The sequence below is a fragment of the Rhinolophus sinicus genome, chromosome X (genome assembly GCF_036562045.2).
Source record: "Rhinolophus sinicus isolate RSC01 chromosome X, ASM3656204v1, whole genome shotgun sequence".
Taxonomy (NCBI): domain Eukaryota; kingdom Metazoa; phylum Chordata; class Mammalia; order Chiroptera; family Rhinolophidae; genus Rhinolophus; species Rhinolophus sinicus.
Genome location: NC_133768.1, coordinates 68,269,172 through 68,291,627, shown reverse-complemented (window position 1 = coordinate 68,291,627; position 22,456 = coordinate 68,269,172). Strand labels below are relative to the sequence as shown.

General features: G+C 38.8%; 1 long non-coding RNA gene across 1 annotated transcript; it reads left to right on the top strand.

Moving 5' to 3' along the window:
* The first annotated feature begins 49 nt into the window (after positions 1-49).
* On the top strand, positions 50-20,131 carry LOC109437434 (tRNA wybutosine-synthesizing protein 2 homolog). Its single transcript, XR_012493290.1, has 4 exons — positions 50-138; positions 17,385-17,494; positions 18,861-19,019; positions 19,627-20,131. It is a non-coding gene; the product is annotated as a tRNA wybutosine-synthesizing protein 2 homolog (long non-coding RNA).
* Positions 20,132-22,456: the final 2,325 nt, after the last annotated feature.

The window sequence follows — 22,456 nt, the reverse complement described above, 5'->3', positions numbered from 1 at the left end:
GCGGCGTGCACATTATCATTTTGCAAATACTGTGAGTTTACGGAGTGCGATGGGGAAAGAAAGTCGCGGCAGCCTAGAGAATAAGAGCGTGAGGGGCACTAAACGTTATGGCGTTAACATAGCTGAGCAGATGGGGAGGTAAAGGGAGAACAGACCCATATCTACGCTGGTCTAGCCCCTGGGCTCCATGTTCCAGGTAATGGGGGGCGGGGCGGGGCGGCCGAGGACATTGGCCGGCAGGGTATCAGAAAACATCAGAACAGGAAACACCATTGACCGGTGGTACACAACAAGCAGCTAAAGCATGATTTGAACTCAGGTTGCTTTGGCTCCAGAGACTGAACGCTTACTGCTGTATCTGTTGCCTCCCAGGATAACTGAGAGAATGTGGGTGGCTCAACGTATTACCACTGCTGGAAAAGAACTTAGAGCATGTGACCTGATGATGTTGGGTCAATGACTCACAATAATAAACCACCCAAGACTAGGTTGAAGCACTTAGCCAGAGCTTGTTCTGCTGTGATTAATCATTTGTGGAGAACTTACTGTTGGTTCTATCATTTCATCAACCAACCCTACTCTACTGGTTATAAAAGAGGAGGTGTGTGCAAGGAATATTTCCTAAGTTTTGTTTTTTTTATATTTGAGTTTCACTTATAGGCTATGTGCTAGTGACCCCATCCTCAGCGTCTTTTGTCTATGAGAGTGTTGGGAAACTTCACTGTGGCACTCCCAGAGTGACACATTTCCTTTGCCTTCCAGTTATAGCAAAATAAAGACGGAAGATGGGACGTCTGACACTGTTGTAGGTATCATGGCTTGGCCTCATTTAACAATGATACAGGTACAGTATGAAGAGGTAGGAGGAAAACTAGGAAAGATACATTACTACACAAAAGGGACTAAATATATAGGATAGGTGTTATTTGGGGGCCTTGAGCAGAAAACGGCTTTGTATGTAGCGGAGAACCAAAGAATTTGGGAAATCACAGGCAAGATTTGTGGGTCATTGGCAGAAAGTTTTGTGGAAAAGTTCTGAGTTCTTATTCAATCTTGTTGATGACACTAAGAATCTTAGATAATGTACAATTGAAGCAAGCAAAGATGTTCAGAATTGTGAGGGCCCAGAGACTTGGGTTCTTTCTTCTGACCATACAAGGTCAAACTTCCACAGCTGGTTAAGTACTACTTCATGTTTGACCCACATTTAAAGCTCCTCAAAGAGTCATGGAATGAAATCCCTCATTGTTCCTCCAGGGAATATCTGGGAAGGCAGCAACTCCTGGACAGACATCATAGCATGAAAAAGATTCCAGATGGCACTGTACCCGTGTTAGGAGAAATCCTCAATAAGTAATGCCTGAAGAGCTACGGAAACTAGGAGCCCTCAGAGAGCACCTGAATGCTGAAACAGATCCTAGTCTGTATCTGGACGTAGGTACCAATTGGTTTGTTTTCCAGAAAGAAACATCATTCCTAAGTTTTGCACTACTGCATTATCACACTGCTTCTGCAGCAATATCTGTACTTTCTGGGAATATTTAAGGGTTCAGCTCTGAGGCTACTCTACAGAGAGTTGTCCAGTCCATCCAAGCTGGTCATTCTGGTCTTTTGATTTTAGCATTTTCATTTTTTATTTCTTATTTAACTGCTTTTGCTCTCAGTTCATGCTCAGTGAATACATTTTCTGTATTCTTTTCCCAGAAGGTTCAGAATTCTTCACCTGCTCAAAGGCTGCCTTATAAGATACATTGCTTGGCAGCAGGCCAAGGAGCTGGGTGATCACCTGAATTGGAGGAAGATTTCCACTGTTCTTGACAATGGCATGGTGACCTCTTCTTGCTGAATGAGGACTGCTTCCAAGCCAAACATTAGGGAAAACAGAATAAGAGGAGGAAGTCTGAGTTCTTTCCTTAGAATCCACCAACCTTGTCTAAAGCTTAAGTCTTTTGGCGGACTTGTTCTGTTTCAGAACCAGAACTCTGGGAGACTATTGGCTTTGCACTTGGAATCCAAAGTTTAGTAAAACAAAAGTGGATGTCACTGGACAGCATTTAAACTCCAACAGTGTGCTGCTGGGTGAGCATGACTGGATAGAGAATGTGGATAATGGTGTCAGATTGGGGTTAACGGTAATAATGATTAAAACAGCTAATATTTGTGAAGGGCCATATAGAATACAAAGCTTTTCTACATAGATCTCACTTAATTCTCATAATACCTGGGAAATAATTTTAGTATGCAACTTTTTTATTGTGGTAAAATAAAATTTACCATTTTAACCCATTTTAAGTGTACAATTCAGTGGCATTAAATATATTCACATTGTGCAACCATCATTACTATCCATCTCCAGAACTTTTCATTTTCTTAGACTCGAACTCTATACCCATTAAGCATTAATTTCCCATTCTCCACTACCCCTGTCCTCTGGCAGCCACCACTCTACTTTCTGTCTCTATGAATTTGACTACTATAGGTACCTCATATAAGTGGAATCATAACACTATTTTTCCTTTTGTGTCTGGCTTATTTCACTTAGCATAATGTTTTCAAAGTTCATCCATATTGTGACGTGTCAGAATTTCCTTCCTTTTTAAGGCTGAATAATGTCCCATTGTATGTATATACCACATTTTGTTTATCCACTCACCCATTGATGGACACTTGGGTTGATAAAGAGATACATAGGGTGAGGTCTGGGAGGGTCCCGACAGCAGGAACTTCTTTCTTTCCCCATGGAGTTGGGGACCCTCCTGGTACATGGATGTGTTCACCCACCTGGAAATTATTTGAACTCCCTCCATTTGTGACAGATATGGAGGCATCGTCACATAGGCATGATCAATCATTAACTCCATTACCAGCTCCTTTCCCTCTCTGGATGATGGGGGGGTTGGGCTGAAAATTCTAAGCTGCTAATCATGGCTTGGTCATCCCATCCAGGAATCCACCCAGAGTTGCCTCATTAGAACAAAAGGTGCTTCTAATGCTCTTATCACTTAGGAAGGCACAAGAGTTTTAGGAGCTCTGTGCCAGGAACTGGGGGCAGAGACCAATATATTTATATTTCTGTTATCTCATACTTTTTTTTTCTAATTGGGGAATATTGGGGAACAGTGTGTTTTTCTAGGACCTATCAGCTCCATGTCAAAGTCGTTGTTTTTCAGTATAGTTGTGGGGGGGCGCAGCTCAGCTCCAAGTCAAGTCTTTGTTTTCAATCTAGTTGTGGAGGGCGCAGCTCACTGGCCCATGTGGGACTCGAATCGGCGGCCTTGGTGTTATGAGCACTGCACTCTAACTACCAAGCCAACCAGCCGCCCACCGTGGGCTCAGCCCAAAGCTCAAGCCATTGTTTTCAGTCTAGTTGTGGAGGGCGCAGTTCACAGGCCCATGTAGGAATAGAACCAGCAACCTTGTTAAGAGCTCGAGCTCTAACCAACTGAGCCGTCCAGCTGCCCCGTTATCTCATACTTAATGGTCAGTGAGGTTGAACATCTTTTAATGTGTTTATTGCCCATTTATAAATCTTTTTTTGGAGAAATGTCTATTTAAGTCCTTTTCCCTTTTTTTAAATTGGATTGTTTGTTTTTTAGCTGGTTAAGTTGTACAAGTTCTTTAACAGATTCTGGATACTAATCTTTTATCAGATATATGATTTCTAAATTTTTTAAATATTTGTAAATGTTTTTTCCTATTCTGAGGGTTGCTTTTTTACTCATTTGATAATGTTCTTTGATGCGTAAAAGTTTTTAATTTCTTTTTCATTTTGATGGAGTTTATTTTTTTTATTTTTTTATTAGTTTCAGGTGTACAAAACAAAGTATTAGTTAGACATTTATAATTTATATCCCTCCCACAGTGATAACCCCCCACTCCCCATCTACTACCCCTCTGACATTGCAAGCAGCCATTACATTTCCACTGTCTGTTCCTAATGCTGTACTCCACTTCTTGTAACTATATATGTGTATAAAATTGCAATTGACATTCAATATTGTTCAGCTTCAGGTGTACAGTGTAATGATCAGGCATCTACACCATCCCTGAAGTGGTCTTCCTAATGAGACAAGTGTCCATCGGATACCCTACAAAATATTTGCAACATTATTGAGTACGTTCCCCAAAGTGACTTTCGTATCCCTGTGGCAATCTTGTGGTTACCAATTGTGCTGTCTAATCCCCTCACCTTCCACCTTATACCCACCACTCCCTCCCATCTAGCAACCCTCAGTTTTTCTCTGTCTCTGAGACTGTTTCTGATTAGTTCATTCATTTATGCTTTTCTTTAGATTCCACATATAAGTGAGATTATATGGTATTTGTTTTTCTCTGTCTGACTTATTTCACTTAGCATAATGTTCCCTACGTCCATCCATATTGTTGCAAATGGTAAGATTTCACTCTTTTTATGGCTGCCTAATACTTCATTGTATAAATGTACCACAGTTTCTTAATACAATCATCTACCGATGGGCATTTTGGTTGTTTCCAAGTCTTGGCTATTGTGTATAGTGCTGCAATAAACACAGGGGTGCATAAGTTTTTTCGAATTACGGATAGATACCTAGGAGTGGAATTGCTGGGTCATAAGGTAGTTCCATTTTCAGTTTTTTGAGATACCTCCATACTGTTTTCCGTAGTGGCTGCACCAATCTACAACCCCACCAACAGTGCACAAAGGTTCCCTTTTCTCCACATCCTCCCCAGCACTTGTTGTTTGTTGATTTATTGATGATAGCCATTTTGACTGGGGTGAGGTGGTATCTCGTTGTGGTTTTTATTTGCATTTCTCTAATGATTAGTGAGGTTGAGCATTTTTTCATATGTCTGTTTGCCATCTATATGTCCTCTTTAGAAAAACATCTCTTCATGTCCTCTGCTCATTTTTTAATTTGGGGTTTGTTTTTTTGGAGTTAAGTGAGTTTTTTATAAATTTTGGATATTAACCCCTTATCAGATATATCATTGGCAAATATCTTCTCCCATTCAGTAGGATCCCTTTTTGTCTTATTGATGATTTCCTTTGCTGTGAAAAAAACTTTTTACTTTGATGTAATCCCACATGTTTATTTTTTATCTTACTTCCCTTGCCCAAGGGGATATATCAGTAAAAATCTTACTCCGGGTAATGTCTGTAAACTTTTATCTAGTAGTTTTATGGTTTCAGATCTTACATTTAAGTCTTTAATCCATTTTCAAGTTATTCTTGTATATGGTGTAAGGAGGTGGTCCACCTTCATTTTTCTGCATGTATCTGTCCAGGTTTCCCAGCACCATTTATTGAACAGACTGTCTTTACCCACCATACATTCTTGCTTCCATTGTCGTAGATTAAGTGACCATATAGGCATGGATTTATTTCTGGGCTCTCTATTCTGTTCCATTGATCTATATGTCTGTTTTTATGCCAGTACCGTGCTGTTTTGATTACTGTAGCCTTGTAGTATAATTTGATGTCAGGTATTGTTATACCTCCCACTTTGTTCTTATTTCTCAAGCTTGCCAAGGCTATCTGGGGTCTTCTATGGTTCCATATAAATTTTAGGATTATATGTTCTATTTCTGTGAAAAATGTCCTTGGTAGTTTGATAGGAATTGCGTTGAATCTGTATATTGCCTTAGGCAGTATGGACATTTTAACGATATTAATTCTTCCTATCCATGAGCATGGTATGTGTTTCCATCTATTTGTATCTTCTTTAATTTCTCTCTTCAGTGTCTTATAATTTTCTGAGTACAGATCTTTTACTTCTTTGGTTAAATTTATTCCTAGGTATTTTATAGTCTTTGAAGCAATTGTAAATGGGATTGTTTTCTTAATTTCTCCTTCTGATATTTTATTATTGGTACATATAAATGCAACTGATTTCTGAATATTAATTTTGTATCCTGCTACTTTACTAAATTCATGTATCAGTTCTAATAGTTTTTTGGTGGATTCTTTAGGGTTCTCTATATATAGTATCATGTCATCTGCATGACAATTTTACTTCCTCCTTCCCAATTTGGATGCCTTTTATTTCTTTTTATTGTCTGATTGCTGTGGCTAGAACTTCCAGCACTATGTTGAATAAAAGTGGAGAAAGTGGGCAACCTTGCCTTGTTCCTGATCTTAAGGGGAATTGTTTTAGCTTTTCCCCATTGAGTATGATATTAGCTGTGGGTTTATCATACGTGGCCTTTATTATGTTGAGATATGGTCCCTCTATTCTCACTTTCTTAAGAGTTTTTATCATAAATTGCTGCTAGATTTTGTCAAATGCTTTTTCTGCATCTGTCAGTATGATCACATAATTTTTATTTTTCATTATGTTAATGTGGTGTATCACATTAATTGATTTGCGGATGTTGAACCACCCTTGCATACCAGGAATGAATCCCACCTGATCATGATGTATGATCTTTTTAATGTATTGCAGAATTTTCTTCGCTAATATTTTGTTGAGAGTTTTTGCATCTATTTTCATTAGGCATATTGGCCTGTAGTTTTCTTTTTTTGTAATGTCTCTGTCTGATTATGGGATCAGGATGATAGTGACCTCGTAAAAAGAGTTTGGGAGCCTTCCCTCCTTCCGGATTTTTTGGAATAGTTTGAGGAGAATAGGTGATAATTCTTTTTTGAATGTTTTGTAAAATTCACCTGTAAAGCGATCCGGTCCAGGGCTTTTGTTTGTTGGGAGCTTGTTGATTACTGATTCAATTTCCGTGGTGGTCGTCAGTTTATTCAGGTTTTCCGTTTCTTCTTGAGTTAGCTGTGGAAGGTTGTATGTTTCTAGAAAATTGTCCATTTCTTCCAGATTGTCTAATTTATTGGCATATAGGTTGCTCATAGTAATTTTTAAATTTTTTTTTTTGTATTTCTGTGGTGTCTGTTGTCACTTCTCTTTCATTTCTGATTTTATTAATTTGGGTCCTCGCTCTCTCTTTTGATGAGTCTGGCTAAAAGTTTGTCAATTTTGTTTTTCTTCTCTAAAAACCAGCTCTTGGATTCATTCATCTTTTGTATTGTTTTTTGGGTTTTTTTTGTTTTTTTTTTGGTCTCTATTTCAATTATTTTTGCTTTGATCTTTATTATCTCCTTCATTGTACTCCTTCTGGGCTTATTTTGCTGTTCTTTTTCCAGATCCCTTAAGTGTGAAGATAAACGGTTGATTAGTGGTGTTTGTTTCTCTAGGTAGGCCTTCATTGCTATGAATTTCGCTCTTAGGACTGCTCTCGCTGCATCCCATAGATTTTGGGTCAGTGTGTTTTCATTTTCATTTGTTTCGAGATAGCTTTTGATTTCTTCCTTGATTTCATTGTTGACACATTCATTATTTAGTAATATGTTATTCAGCCTCCATGTATTTGTGTGTCATCCAGTTTTTTTCCTGTAGTTGATTTCCAATTTCATAGCACTGTGGTCAGAGAAGACAATTGGTATGATTTCATTTTCTTAAATTTATGAAAACTTGTTTTGGGGCCTAACGTGGTCTATCTTGGAAAATGTTCAATGTGTGCTTGAGAAGAACGTGTATTCTGTAGCTTTGGAGTGAAATGCTCTGAACATATCGATTAAATCCAACTGGTCCAATGTGTCATTTAAGGCCATTGTTTCCATATTGATTTTCTGTCTGGAAGACCTGTCCCTTGTTGTCAGAGGTGTGTTGAAGTCCCCTACTATGATAGTGTTACTGTTGATCTCTGTCTTTATGTCAGTCAATATCTGTTTTATATATTTAGGTGCTCCTATGTTGGGTGCATAGATGTTTACTAGGGTTATGTCCTCTTGTTGGATCGATCCCTTTATTATTATATAGTGCCCATCTTTGTCTTTTAATATATTCTTCATTTTAAAGTCTATTTTGTCAGATATAAGTATTGCAACTCCAGCTTTTTTCTCATTTCCATTTGCATGAAATATCTTACTCCAACCCTTCACTTTCAGCCTGTGTGTGTCTTTTGATCTGAGGTGAGTCTCTTGTATACAGCATATACAAGGGTCTTGCTTTCTTATCCACTCAGCCACCCTATGTCTTTTGATTGGAGCATTTAATCCATTTACATTTAAAGTGATTATTGATAGGTACATAGTTATTGCCATTTTTTAAATTTGTAGTTAGATTGTTTTCATCTTTCTTCTGTTTACAGAAGGCTTTTTAATATTTCCTGCAATGCTGGCTCGGTAATAAATTCCTTTAGCTTATTCTTTTCTGGGTAGCTCTTTATCTCTCCTTCCATTTTAAATGATAGCATTGCTGGATAAAGCAGTCTAGGTTGTAGGCCTTTGTTTTCCATCACTTTGAGTATCTCCTGCCACTCCCTCCTGGCTTTTTAATGTTTCTGCAGAAAAGTCATTTGATAGTCTTATGAGAGTTCCGCTGTATGTAACCCTCTGTCTTTCTCTTGCTGCTTTTCGGATTCTTTCTTTGTCTTTAACCTTTGCTATTTTAAGTATAACATGTCCTGGTGTGGACCTGTTTGGGTTTATCCTGGTTGGAACTCTCTGCACTTCCTGGGTTTGTATGTCTGTTTCCTTCACCAGGTTAGGGAAGTTTACGGTCATTATTACTTCAAATATTTCCTCGGTCCCTTGCTCCCTCTCTTCACCTTCTGGTATTCCTATGATGCTCATGTTGTTGTGCTTGATGTTATCCTAGAGGTCTCTTAAACCATTTTCATTGTTTGTTTATTCTTTTTTCTTTCTGTTGTTCTGTTTGGGTGATCTCTGCTAACTTGTCTTCTAAGTCGTTGATTCAGTCTTCTGCCTCATCTAACCTGCTGGTAATTCCTTCAGGTGTGTTCTTTATTTCAGTTATTGTATTCTTTAGTTCTAACTGGTTGTTGGTTATGATTTCTCTATCTTTCATTATGTCATCACTAAGCTCCTTAAACATTCTTATCATCAGTGTTCTGAATTCTGTCTCTGATAGGTTGGTTACCTCTATTTCATTTGGTTCCAATTCTGGAGGTTTCTTCTGTTCTTTTATTTGGGACATGTTTGTTTCTCCATTGTGGGAGACTCTCTGTGTTTCCTTTGATATATTAGGTAGATTCCCCTAGGGTTCTTGGTTTTTGCTAGGTTATCTTATGTAGTATGTGTCCTTTATATTTGACTTGCACCACTTCCCTATTCTCTTGTGCGTGTGCTCCAAAGGTGACCCTTGTGTTGTGTATATATATTGTCCTGTTAAAGTTGAGCTTTAATTGCTTTTGGCTTGTCAGTAGGTGGGATTTACTCCTAGGCTGACTAGTTGTGAGACTTGGCTCTGCCCACCGCAGGGTGTTCTGCTACGTGAGGGTTGACCACTTAAATGTGGTTTGGCCCCTTTGGGCTCTGTGCCGGTAGAGAATTCCCTCTGGATGTGTCCCTTGTAGGTCAAACCCGGTAATAGTCTGGTTTGGTCTGGAGTTGGCCTCTGGGTGTATTGAATCTTGTGCCTCTTGGGCTGGGCCCTGGTGTAGGACAATTTCAGAACAAAGGAAATCACCAAGCACAACAACAACAAAAACAACAAAAAAAGAACCAAATACACTCATATGTAAAACCAACCGATAACCCACACTCAACACCATCAAAAATATATAAAAAATACAAAAACGAAAAAAGTAGCGCCAGTCTTGGCTTAAGCCCACCAAATAATCTCCAGGTTGTCCTCTGCTGTACCAAAGAGTCCTCTACATCTTGTGCAGGCAGAGCTGGTCACCTGGTGCCCAGAGTGACCCTGGGACTGCAGTTCTAGATGAGTGGGTCTATGGGGTCTGGATGATACTTTTTACAAAGTCAGTGCAGTTTCTGCTTTTGCCTGCACATATGCACACTGAGAGTAACAGAGCCAGCCCTGTCCCCAGGTCTCCTGCGTTAGGGCACTTCTTCCGTGTGTGTGTGTGTGTGCTTGTGCTTGTGTGTGTGTGTGGAGTGCGCGAGATTTCTGAGCTGCTGAAAGACCAGACCTGCTTTTGCCACCTGCTGCTGACCCCTGGGGAGTGTCTCTGCAGTTGTAATTACCCTGCCCTAGGCAGGCCAGAAGAGGTGGGGGCTGGGGATGGAGGAGTCTTCTGTCTCCCAGCCTAGCAGTGTCACACTCTTCCCAGCCTCTTCCCTGGGTCAGAGTTGCAAACTGTGTCCTCCCAGATCCTGAGCACTACTGCTCCTCTGTAATCTGACACTACTCCTCAGTTCGGAGGCCAGCTTGAGTCTCTGGAAGGGCGGAGGTACGATTGGGAGAGTCGCATGAGGGGCCCAGGTATGCTGCTTATGTTCTTTGTCCAACCTAGGGCCCAGCTGGAGATCTCAGCTAAGGTTACTGCCTCAAAGGCTGGATATGCTGCTCTCTTGTCAGGAGAGATCAGCTGTGGGAAGCAGGGAGAGAGCCCGCCTCCTGGCTCTTGTGGTCTCTGTTTTGTTCTGGAACTCCCTGCGTCTCTGCAGCAGCGGCTGCGGGCTATGTCTCCACTCTGCTCCCTTCCCTCTTCCCCTGCTTGCCCAGTTTGCCCACCTTCAAGTAATCCTCCTACGAGTCTCTTAGCTGTTCTGTGTGATGAGCAGAGAGTCCTTTGATGGGTTATAGATGTTCAATTTGTGTTAAGTTCCGGAGGAGAACTCAAGAAGACCATCTCACTGCTGCCATTCCTATGACGTCCCAAAGTTTTTAATTTTGATGGAAACCAACATCTATTTTTGTAAAATTTGTGGCTTGTGCATTTTGTGTTATATCCACGAAATCTTTGCCAAGTTCAGTGTTAAAAAACTTTTCTCCTCTATTCTAAGAGTTTTGTAGGTTTAGCTCTTACACTTAGGTCTTTGATCCAACATGAATTAATGTTTTTATATGATTTAAGGTAAGGGTCCAACTTCTTCGTTTTGCATATGAATGTCCAGTTTTCCCAGTGCCGTTTGTTGAAAAGACTGTCCATTCCCAATTGAATGGTCTTGGTACACTTGTCAAAAGTCATTTGACCTTGTATGTGAGGGTTTTTTTCTGGGCTTCCTATTCTATTACATTGATCTATGTTTCTTTCTTTATGTCATTACCGCATGTTTTGATTATTGTAGCTTGGCGGTAAGTTTTGAAATCAGGAAATGTGAGGTCTCTAACTTTGTTCTTTCTCAAGATTGTGTGACCATTCAGAATCGCTTGAGTTTTCATATGAATTTTAGGTAGATTTTTCTATTTCTGCAAAAAATGTCATTAGGATTTTAATAGGGATTACTTTGAATACATAGATCATTTTTGGTGGTATTGACGTTATTAACAATATTGAATCTTCATGAACATGGGATGGCATTCCATTTATTTGTGTATTCCTTAGTTTCTTTCATCAAACTTCCATAGTTTTCAGTGTAAAAGTCTTTCACCTCCTTGGTTAAGTTTATTCCTGAGTATTTTATTCTTTGATAGATAGATAGATAGATAGATAGATATAATTGACATATTATATTAGTATCAGGTGTACAATGTAATGATTCGATATTTGTATATATTACAAAATAATCACCACAATAAGTCTAGTTAACATCTATCACCACACATAATTACAACTTTTTTTCTCATGATGAGAATTTTTAAGATCTACTCTCTTACCATGTTTCCCCAAAAATAAGCCCTAGCTGGACAATTAGCTCTAATGTGTCTTTTGGAGCAAAAATTAATATAAGATCTGGTCTTATGTAACATAATATAATATAATAATGGGTCTTATACCCCATCTTATAGTAAAATAAGACCGGGTCTTATACTAATTTTTGCTCCAAAAGATGCATTAGAGCTGATTGTCCAGCTGGGTCTTATTTTTGGGGAAACAAGGTAGTAACTTTCAAGTATACTATACAGTATTATTAACTATAGTCACCACTCCCAGGACTTATTTATTTTATAATTGGAAGTTTGTACCTTTTGACCACCTTCACTCATTTCACTCATTCCCCATCCCGTGCCTCTGGCATGCATCAATTTGTTCTCTGTATCTATGAATCCATTTTTTTTCCAGATTCCACATATACCGTGTTTCCCCGAAAATAAGACCTAGCCGGGCAATTAGCTCTAATGCATCTTTTGGAGCAAAAATTAATATAAGACCCAGTCTTATTTTGCTATAAGACCAGGTCTTATATAATATTATAATGTAATATATAATGTAATGTAATATAATATAACATAATATAAAATTTAATACTGGGTCTTATATTAATTTTTGCTCCAAAAGACACATTAGAGCTGATTGTCCGGCTAGGTCTTATTTTCGGGGAAACAGGGTAAGTGAGATCATATGGTATTTGTCTCTCTTTGATTTATTTCAGTTAGCATAATGTCCTCAAGGTCCATCTATGTTATCACAAATGGCAAGATTTCATTCTTTTTCTTTGGCTGAATAATATTCTGTTTTATATGTATACCACATTATGTTTATCCATGCATGCATCCATGGACACTTAGCTTGCTTCCATGTCTTGGCTGTTGTAAATAATGCTCCAGTGAACATAGGGGTACAGACCTCTTTTCAGGTTAGTGTTTTTGTTTCCTTTGGATAAATGCCCAGAAGTGGGATTGCTGGATCATTTGGTAGTTCTATTTTTAGATTATGAGGAGTCTGCATACTGTTTTCTGTAGTGGCTGCACCAGTTTACGTCCCCCCAACAGTGCATGAGCATTTCCTCTTTTCATCCTTGCCAACACTTGCTATTTCTTGTATTTTTGATAAGTCATTCTAATAGGTGTGAGGTGATACTTCATTCTGGTTTTGATTGGCATTTTCCTGATGATTAGTGATGTTGAGCACCTTTTCATGTACCTGTTGGCCATCTGTATGTTGTCGTCTTTGGAAAACTGTCTATTCAGATTCTCTGCTCAGTTTTTAATCATATTGGTTCTTTTTGTATTGTTATTGACTTTTATGAGTTCTTTATATAGTGTGGATATTAACCCCTTTTCAGATATGATTTGTAAATATTTTCTCCCATTTGGTAGGTTGCCTTTCCTTTCATTTTGTTGATTGTTTCTTTTGCTGTGCAGAAGCTTTTTAGTTTGATGTATATGCACTTGTTTATTTTTGCTTTTGTTGCCTTTGCTTATTCTTTTTGATACTATTGTAAATGGTATTTTCCTAATTTCCTTTGCAGGTTGTTCATTTTTAGTGTATAGAAACTGATTCTTGCATATTGATTTTTTATCCTGTAGTTTTGCTGAATTCATTTATTCTGCTGGGGTTTTTTTTGGGGGGTTGGGTATTTAGGGTGTTCTACATACGAGATCATGTCATCTGCATACAGAGGTAATTTTAATTCTTCCTTCCTTTCCAATTTGAATGCCTTTTATTAATTTTTCTTGCCTAATTGCTGTGACTAAAATCTTTGTGGTGTTGAATATTGTTTATCTGAAAATGTCTTAATTTTGCCTTTATTTCTGAAGGGCAGTTTTGCTAGGTATAGAATTCTCAACCGACATTTCGTTGTTTTTCTTTTAGCCCTTTATTACCGCATCCCTCTGGTCTTCGAGGTTTTCACTGAGAAATTTGCTGATAATTTTATTCAGGATCCCTTGTATATGAAGAGTTGCTTTTTTCTTTTTTCTTGCTCCTTTCAAGATTCTGACTTGGGTTGTTGAGAGTTTAGTTATAATGAATCTTGATGTAGGCCTCTTTTGGTTAGTCTTATTTCATTGTGATTCTTGGACTTGTAAATCCATGATTTTCCTGAGCTTTACAAAGATTTTAATGATTATTTCTTCAGATAATCTCTCTGCCTAAAGAGAGATTCCTTTGTTTCTCTTTTAACCTTCTGGAACTCTCATAATGCATATATTGCCTGCTGATGTTCCATAAGTTTCTTCATCTTTGTCCACTTTTTTCTTCATTCTATTTTTTTTCTCCTTAGACTCGATAATTTCTAATTATCTATCTTCACCTTCACTGATTCTTTCTTCCTGTTTGAGTCTGCTGTTGAACATCTCTGGTGAATATTTCATTTCAGTGATTATATTTTCAATTCTAGAATTTTTGTTTGGTTCCTTTTTATAATTTTTATCTCTTTGTTGTTATTCTCATTTTTAAAATACATTATTTCCCTCATTCCCTTAGTTCTTTGTGCTTTCTTTAGCTCTGAGCATATTTCAGACAGTAGTTTTAGTCTTTGTGTAATACTTCTGATGCCTGTGTTTCTTCAGGGACAGTTTCTGCCATTTTCTTTTGAATATGGTACATTTTCTTGTTTTCTTGTATGCTTTGTGATTTTTCTTCTGAAAATTTATTATTGGAAAAAACAGTTTTGCAGATGGACTCTGTGCTGAGGAAGACATTCACTAATTATCAGGGCTTGCTGTGAGCCTTGGGATAAGCCTCATGTGAAGGCTTAAAGTCTTCTTAGATCTTTTCTAGGCATACATCTTGTCTCGGCCTGTGTGGGTGCTTTTTTCAATTCCCCTAAATACACATCTGTTTTTAAGTGTCTTCATTTCCCAGAGTGTCACCTCTGCTTTTTCTGGGTACTTTTGACGTTCTATTGTGTTTTCTAACGCTAATCTCTTACCCCAGGTGTTGTTAAGCTATAGTCCTTCTATAGCTTCCAGAAGCAATGTCCACCATTTCTTGTGGATTTTCCTAGCCTGAGATCCAAGCTGTGCCACTTTTCTCTGTCTGAACTCCAGATTAGGTGACCCTGCAGGCAGATTAGAACATTGTGAAAAAAAGGTTCAACTTTCTCTAGTTAGAGGGATGAAACTGGCAGCTGGGCCACTGCTTCCCCTGGACGGTGCTGCAGTGCATATGTGGGAAGGAGGGGGTGGGGTACAGGTAAGTAAAAATACTCTGGTATTTCCTATCATTTTCCGTGTGTCTTTTTCTTGATTAAGCATTTGCTTGGTTGCTGTAGACTGTGTTTCAGAGCTCCTATAAAGTTATTTTAGCTAGTCTCTAGTTAAAATATTTGTTAAAATGTTAGCGTGGTTGGAGGAAGGAGGGCCTGGAGCTTCCTAGTCTGCCAAGTTGCAGATGTCACTAAAAAAAAGTAGTACTGTATCTGTTTTATAAACAGGGATACCAAAGCTTAGAAAGTGACCTTTGTATGGTTACACAGTTAATAAGGATAAAAGCTGGGATTTAACTCTATTTCTTCTTTTTCCAAGTTTTGTGATTATTTAAAATAGACTTTGTATTTTAAAATAATTTTAGATATACCAAAAAGTTGCAAAGATAGTACAGAGAGTTCCCATATCCACCTATCCCCTGCCCTGCACACAGTTATCCCTTTTATCAACATGTTAGATTAGTATGGTACATTTGTCACAATTAATGAACCAATACTGATTCATTATTATTAACTAAAGTCCATACTTTATTCAGGTGTCCTTAGTTTTTCCCTAGTGTCTTTTTCTGTTCTAGGATCCAGTCCAGGATACCACATTACATTGTTGTCATATCTCCTTAGACTCCTCTTGTCTGTGACTGTTTCTTAGAATTTCTTTGTTTTGATGACCTTAACAGTATTGAGGAGTACTGCTTTCAGTTATTTTGTAGACTTTTCCTCAGTTGAGATTTGTCTGATGCTTTCCTCATTAGACTGGGATTATGGGTGTTTGGGAGGAAGACTATACAGCTAAAATGCCATTCTTATCATATCATATCATATCATATATCATATCATATCATACATCATATCAAGGCCTTGATCAGTTGGACAAAGCAGTATGTGCTGGGTTGCTCCTCTGTAAAGTTACGTTCCCCACTTTCTATACTCTGTTTTTTTCCCCCCTTTCTTCTGCCTTCCCCCGGTTGAAGCTATTGTTTCTCAGTCTAGTTGTGTAGCACACAGCTCCCTGGCTCATGCTGGTATTATGAGCTTTGCCTCCCCCCAACCCCCCTGCCCCCCCGCCCCCCCCACCCCCCCACTGAGGCAGTCGGTCGCCAGGCATTGGTAGGCCGCTCAGGGCAGCTCTCGCTGGCTGCCAGCTGCTCACGATGGCTGCCGGCCACTCATGCTGGCTGCAGCACTCAGCATCCTGCAGCCATTCAGGGAAGCCCACGGCAGCCCAGCTCCATGGAGAGCTATTGTTCACAATCTTAGCTGTAGAGGGTGCAGCTCACTGGCCCATGTGGGAATCAAACCGGCGACCTCAGCGTTAGGAGCACGGCACTGCAATCAGCTGAGCCACTAGGCCAGCCCTATACTCTGTTTTTTTAGAAGTAAGTCATTAAGTCCAGCCCACATTCGAGAAAGGCTGGGAAAGATAAAGCTCCACTTTATGGAGAGCGAGAATCTACATAAATTCAGCACTCTTCTATAAGGAAGAATTGTTTGTCTCAAATTGTTTCAGTTTTGTCCATTGGAAGTTCTATCACTTTGGTTCCTATGTCCCCTTGGCATGACCCCATTGTTTGTGTTTTGGGCACTTTCTTACTTTCTGGCACTATGAGATACTCATTTTATATATTCTCTGCCACAGCCATTGTAGAATCAGCCATTTCTCCAAGGAACCTTGGTTCCTTTTAGTAAATCACAATGTCTTCTAGAATATGAAAGATCTAGTAGATTGTGGTAGAGCCAATGGAAACCCATTTGGAAGGGTATGTATGTATAGGAAGTGGTTAAGAGGGTCAAAAGAAAAAGAGAAAGGTGGAAGGGTCATAATCTAAACTAAAGGATAGTTTACTATACAATTTTTTTCCCAACAAGTACCACTATACCACACACACACTCGCATGCACACATGGACTGAAAATATTAATGGTTACAACACAAAAAGAGCCACAAACTTGACTACTAGCTACAAATAAACAAAGCTATTTTTGTATTATTAGTTTCAGGTGTACAAAACAATGTAATAGTTAGATGTTTACACACCTCCCAAAGTGATAACCCCCCCTCCCCCGATCTACTACCCCTCTGACATGGTATATAGCTGTTAAAAGTCCATTGACTCTATTCCCTATGCTGTACTCCACATCCTGTGACTATATATAAATTAAGTTATAGTTGACATTCAGTATTATTCAGCTTCAGCTTCAGGTGTACACTGCAGTGTTCAGGCATCTATACAGTCCATGAAGTGGTCTCCCTAATAAGACCTGTCCACTGTACTATACAATTTAAGAGCACAAACTATGAGTCATACACCTTAGGTTCACCTGCCAGCTCTGTCACTTTTTAGCTGAATGTCTGTGGACCTCAATTTTCTCATTTGTAATATGGGTTTAATAGCCTCATGAGGTTGTTGGGATGATGATTAAATAATATAGAACCCACGCTTTGCACAGTGCCTGCCACATAGTAAGCATTTATATTTTAGCTATTGTTATTAGTTTCGATTCTTGTCTGAACTAGCTACTATAATGAACAACTGTGAGCCCTCGCTTTTTTTGTTTGATGAATGTGTTATTCAGCTTCCCTCTTGTTATATTTTTTTTCCTAGGAATAATTTTGATGTGAGCCAGTGCATGTTCTCCTTTGAGATCATCATCGAGAAGCTGCACGTGCCATCACTGCCCTGTGCTGGACAAGCACTAGGGGATTTCTATGAAGGTGACTTTTTATTGGGGAATATTGGGGAACAGTGTGTTTCTCCAGGGCCCATCAGCTCCAAGTCATTGTCCTTCAATCTAGTTGTGGAGGGCGCAGCTCAGCTCCAAGTCCAGTTGCCGTTTCCAATCTTTAGTTGCAGGGGGTGCAAGCCACCATCCCATGCAGGAATTGAACCAACAACCTTGTTGTTGAGAGCTCGCGCTCTAACCACCTGAGCCATCTGCCTGCCCCTCCAGAAGCTCAGCTGCAGCTCCTTGTCTTCAGTCTAGTTGTGGAGGGTGCAGCTCACTGGCCCATGTGGGAATCAAACTAAACCCTGTTGTTCAGAGCTCGCTCTCTAACCAACTGAGCCATCCAACCACCCCTGAAGCTGACACTTTTTGAGACCACTGGCTTGAAATAGCCACCTCTTCCCCAAAACCCTGTTCAGGTTCAGTCCACTCTTGAGTCTTTATCAAGGGGAGAAGATAAAGCTCCACTTCCTGGAGGGTGAAAAATTATGTTGTTTGAATATGATATATTCATATTAAAGTGCACTGAATACCAAAATTTTTTTTGTTAATAGAATAAAAATTCTTTGTTGCCCTCCTAACAAATTTAATGTCCCCTTGCTAGGTTAGGTGAGCTCTTTAAAGTGATTCCTTTAAGAAGAAAATGTCTTCCTTTTGATCATGTGGTTCTCCTCCTAACAGGACTTCCTATTTCACTATGGATGAAGTCTAAAATCGTCCTCCTGAGTGTCAGCACCCACATTTTTTATACCTGTGAGTCTTCTCCCATGATGCCCATGCCTGACATGTTCTTTTCTTATAATTTCCTTTACTAGATTATCATTCAAATAACTTTTCAAACTCCACCTGGAGTAATTTAAGGAGTGCTAATACCTCCCTGTCTACTGTCTTTTGAACACTACTGTTCAATTATCTCCTAGAATGAACTGGCCCTTGATATGTATATGGTATAAATATTCTAACGTATTCAACGTTTGGTCTATGTATCTTCTAAATATTTGTGATGTTAATGTTATGTTCTCTCTAAAGAACATGTATATAAGTATTCCAGTTAAGATAGTACTAAGTATCTGCTTACTGGTAACAAGGAGAAAGATAAAGACTCTCTCTAAGAGACCTAGAGTCTAGTCATCTACAAATTTGAATAAGGGGAATTCTTACGTCTGAGCTCATCAGTTTTACTGTGCCTTTAGTCCATTGGCTGTGATTATAAGAAATTAACTCCCAACTCAGTCCAAAACTGGGTGTTCCCTCAAGGCAATTGCTATTTCTGAGTCTCAGAAATACATTGGAACCTTTCTTTATGGTTGGCCACTGGGGCCCATGATTTCAAACAGTGTCTAATTTTTCTGTAGGAATCTACTGTTCTACATTGCCATTTCTAGTGCATGCTACTGCTGCCTCCGTCCATGCCTGTGATTGGAATCCTCATGCTGTAGCTGCTCTGAGGCAAAAATCGAGAGATAAATGGTATAGCAGATGGGTGTCAAATATACTTTGAGGATAACAAGAAGGTGAGTGCAGGGTAAATACATCTTCTGACAACTCCGAGTGACTTTCCATATATACTATCAGGCAGTGACTTTCAGAAAACATTTCTCCAAAAACCAAACAAGACCAACTGTATTGCTTGCCTTCATCATCTTACTATACAAAGTACTAGACTCATACTGAAGGATTTTACTCAGAGAATTTGAGTGACATAATGTAGAAAGTTAATTGCATGTTATTGGTTGGGGGAGGAGACGAGGTAAGCAGCCAAGGTCTGGAACCAGTAAAGTAAGATAATAAAATGGTTGAAATAAAACTATGGGACTTTAGACTGTGAGTGCTATTTAAAGATGTGGACTGCCTGCTCTAAAAGAAATTGGAGAGGAAAACAATGGGGAAAATGTTAAGCTGGAGTGATAACTCATGAAATGTGAGTCATCCTCATTGTCTACAAAATAAAGTGGAGAAGAACTGGCTTTTTTCCCCCTTCTTTTCTTTTCAAAATACACAACTAGAAAAGAGAATTGGGAAAATCTACGTGGTCATTTTTCTTCTTGCCATGCTATGGCTGTGTCCCATTTGACGGTACTGCTGTTTTTCCTCATTTCGTTGTCTTTATACCTTTTGTAGCTGAAACTGTTCTGCAACGCTGATGGTGTAATCCTGGGGATGGTCCTCAGCGCTGAAAAAAGCTGCTTCATTGCCTGCCAAATGTTACATCAGGACCCTGGGAGCATTTTGCATGTCCACCAAAATGTGGAATCTTTTCTGGGGGAAGAATTTCAGCTTCCTGGAAGCAGAGAAATAGAGGAGCAGAAGCACTGTCATTATCCTCAGCAAATTATCAGTGACCAGCGGAAATATAAAGCTACCAGGGTTTCTGTGAGGGAAATGCTAGTGGTAGCCACCAAGCCAGAGTGGCAAAAGTGGACTCAGTCTGTAGAAACTCCCATTGCCATTCTTCATCAGCAAGAGTACAGTAAGGCATGGAGGACACAGATCCGGAAGACTCAGCCAGTGAAATCCTATGCTGCTCATGTGGATCACAGTCCTGGATCTGAGCTGTAACCCCTGTCCTCTGCTAGAGGAGATACATCCTGCGGCAAGGGTTCCATGTGTGAGTTACCCTCCTTAGTCAATCCCCTTAACTTATTAGCTCAACCCAAGTTCTAATCCCCTTGCCTCCTCGTGAACTGTTTTAATTTGTTTTTTTGTTGTTGTTGTTTTTAGAAAAACAGCTTTATTGTGATATATTCACATTTAAAGTATGCATATTCACATTTAAAGTATGCAATTCAGTGGTTTTTAGTATATTCACAATTGTGGAACCATTATCAGTCATTTTTAGAATATTTTTATCACCTCAAAAAGAAACCCTGTAACCTTTAGCTGTAACTACCCTAATCCTACATTCCCTCAAGCCTTGGGCAACCACTAATGTATATTTTGTCCTATATATTTGTCTGTTCTGAACATTTCATATATGGTAAATGGAATCATATAATATGTGGCTTTTTGTGACTGGCTGCTTTTAGTTAGCATAGTTTTCAAGGTTCATTCCTGTTGTAGCATACTAGTACTTCATTCCACATATATGTGTGAGTGTGTATGTGTACACTTAGCAGCTATATTGAGATATTATTCATATAACTTACAATTCACACATTTAAAGTGAATAATTCAATGTTACTTAGTATAATCACAGAGGCATGCAATTATCAGTAGTTTTAAATCGTTTTAGAACACCTGTTTTCAATTACCTAGGAGTGGAATTGCTGGGTCATATGGTAATTCTATGTTTATCTCTTTGAAAAAGTGCCAAACTTTACATAGTGGCTGCACCAACAATGTACAAAGGTTCTAGTTTATCCACACACTCAGCAACACTTGTTTCTGTTTTCTTTATGGCCAGCATAGTGGGTATAAAGTGGTATCTCCTTGTGGTTTTATTTCGCATTTCTCTAATAATGCTGTTGAGCATCTTTTCATGTGCTTGTTGGCCATCTGTATATCTTCTTTGGCAAATGTCTATTCAAGTCTTTTGTATATATTTTAATTGGGCTGTTTGTCATTTTGTTGTTGAATTGTAAGAGTTCTTCAGACATAATTTGCAAATATTTTCTTCCATTCTCTGAATTGTCTTCTTTGTTAAAGACTTTATTTAGAGTAGTTGTAGGTTCACAGAAAATTTGAGAGAAAGGTACAGAGATTTCCCAAATAGCCCCTGCCTCTACACATGTGTAGCCTCCCCCACTTTCATCATTCCTCACCAGAGTGGTACTTTTGTTACAATTGATGAACCTATATTGACACATCATAATCACCCAAAGTTCATAGTTTACCTTAGGGTTCACTCTTGATGTACATTCTTTGGGCTTGGACAAATATATAATGACATGTATCCATCATTGTAGTATCCTACACAATATTTCTAGTGCCCTAAAAAATCCTTTGTGCTCAATCTATTCCTGCCTTGCAATCCCTGTCGACCACTGATCTTTTTTTTTTTTTTTTTTAGATAATTTATTGTTAAATGAAGAAGTCACAAAGCAAAATGGAGTGGGACAGATGATGAAGATAAATTAAAAAAAATAATATTTGTCAAATACTATTTTGGATTCCTAAGGTTAGGAAAAGTGTCAGATGAAAAGGTAATCATTCTTTTTAAAATATCTGGATTTGAAAACAGCTTTTCTCTGAAAATACAAATAATCCTTATTACATAATTTAACAGACTGAGAAAAAAGAGTGTTTAATAAGTAAGCTGTATCTCCCACATACACTTAGGAATGTTTGGTTTTATTGAGTGAGTTTTAAAAATCCTTGTTTCTACCGTGAAAACCAACATGAATCCACCGTTTGCAGATGTCATTTACCTACCCTGAAGTGTCCCATTGTGTCTTCACATGCTTCCTTTTCTGCAACTTGCAGCCAATCAGGTTTGAAGAAAAAGGATTAGAAAGAACTAAAGTTGGTTCCCTAGTGAATAACTTAACAAAATAAAACCTGTTTTTCCATTAGCATTACATGTTCGTAGTGGCTCACTTCTACTTACTTTATTGATATAGTTCAGATTCTCTCCATACCTAGAATGATTTGCTGGATCTTAATCCAATCCCCTAAGCAAAATCTCATGGACCTCTCAGAACATCGCTGTGATCAAAGGTCATGTTCTCCCACACTTGTCTCTTCTGTCAAGCTGCCCACCATAGTTATAGCATTCTGAGCTCATTTAAGTGTCCCCATGGGGCCAGAGCAAAGCTTTAGGAATTCTCTTAACATAACTTAAAAATTATGTTAACCACTTGTCTTAATTGACAAGATCATGGAATCAGAGAGAAAAATCTGTTTTTATCACCAATGCAGTGGCATTTACTCTTCCAAATGCAGGACGTATTTGTTGCTCTGTGTGGCTGAGGAGACTACAGGGTCCCAGAGTGCCCATCTGAGGGGTCTCCGC